The following is a 1,678-nucleotide window of genomic DNA, read 5'->3' as shown; positions in this document are numbered from 1 at the left end:
CTGTGCAATAATTTTTTGATTGCTCTATGATTTTCTTCTTGCTTTTAGATTTCATATATTCTTAATTTGTTTTACAGATCATTTTTTCCCCTCTTTGGAATAAACCAATGTGGATAAGAGAGCCCAAAAGGGAATTAATCAGTTTTGGTGATTAATATTGTTCTGAAATTACGGTTAAAGTAAAATTTTTCTTTAGGATAATACAGAGAACAACATTCTTTTAGGATAAAGTAAGTATTCTAAGCTTTCCTCTCCTAGGCATCTTCCCTCAGGCACTGAGACTGCAGCCATTCAATACATGGGGACAGGCAGAAAGAACAGACTTCAAAAGTCAAATATATTTCAACAGCTAATTTTTAACAAGTCTGGCAATGAGATATTTCCATTCTTCTCTCTTCTGTGTGATATATGTAGGAGTGAGTAGCTGCAGTAGTGATTCTGGCTGTTGTCTAAAGAAGTTCTGACACAAAGCCTCAGTGTTACATATCACGTACATCCCACAGTCATAGCTGTTTTGTCCAGCAGGGGCTTTCTCTGCCACAAAGGCCAGTTTGTATCCTTTTCTGCCTAAGAAAGCTTCTAGTTTCTCTGCTACCTTCTTTGTACGGAATGAGTTACTACTACTATGAGAATCATAATGAAAAAAAGCCATTTTTATCTTGCAGATAAACAAACAAGCTCCAGTGGGTTCCCCCAGCTGTGTGTGTGGAATTATCATTGATGGCTAAAAATATAACTCTCTTATTTGGGAGGTCCAACTGCTCAAGGAACATGGCCATCTCTGCTGGGTTGCCAGTGCACTTGATGAACTGAGTAACTTCGGGGCTGATGAAGCAGACATGGTCAGTGCAGTCATGAAATTGACTGTTGGCAAAGTATTCAAAGGCAAACCCAATATCATGGTCATTGAGCCAGCTTGGAGGATCCAGTAGTGAGACATCTAATTGCCACAGTACATTGTCCATGTAACTCAAGACTACTGGATCCATCTTATACTGACCAGGGGTGTTCAGAAATTCCAGAAGCTGCTTTGGACCTCACCACCACTTCCAGCCTCCAGGCAGCTCTGTACAGGCTGGAAAAGTATCTAGAATTTTATTAGGAATTCTATAATATTAAGACCATTGATAGAAACAGTTTTCATGGTGAATATTCTCACTTGATCTTCATTATATTTTTCACATAGCTTTGCCCAGTTGAAGACAAGCTTTTGCAGGTTAAGCATTGCATTCTGTCTTTATTTCTAGCCTGAACTAAGGTAAAAACCCTGCCTAATGCATAGCAGTGGAGCTTAATGATATGGAACATAAATAATGAGGAAGTGTCCTACCCCACCAAGGACATAAGACTTTACTTTAGCATTGTTTTCAGTCAAATCTCTAATGGAGAATTAGGATTGCAACCTGTTGAAACATCTTTGAAAATACATGCAAGTGTATTGCCAAATATATACTGAAAATTAAAGGAAGTTTGTGTTTAATGTTGTCCTTTCAAAAAAAAAAAAAAAGAAGAAGAAGAAGAAAAAAATGAGAGGAGAAAAGAAAAATTTTTAAAGTTGTGGGGGAAAAAAAACCCTCCCATTTATTCAAGTTCACTCTGTCTTGATTTTCCAGAATAAGTCAGACCAAAATAAAGAAAAAAAGAAGCTACTTAAACATTTACCCTTGGAATTTATTAG

General features: G+C 37.1%; 1 pseudogene; it reads right to left on the bottom strand.

Moving 5' to 3' along the window:
- Positions 1 to 349: 349 nt before the first annotated feature.
- On the bottom strand, positions 350 to 1,019 carry LOC109575473 (sentrin-specific protease 8-like; annotated as a pseudogene).
- Positions 1,020 to 1,678: the final 659 nt, after the last annotated feature.

Source organism: Bos indicus, chromosome 2, assembly GCF_029378745.1.
Source record: "Bos indicus isolate NIAB-ARS_2022 breed Sahiwal x Tharparkar chromosome 2, NIAB-ARS_B.indTharparkar_mat_pri_1.0, whole genome shotgun sequence".
Classification (NCBI taxonomy): domain Eukaryota; kingdom Metazoa; phylum Chordata; class Mammalia; order Artiodactyla; family Bovidae; genus Bos; species Bos indicus.
Note: the sequence above shows the minus strand (reverse complement) of the source record. Positions and strands in the feature narration are given on the sequence as shown.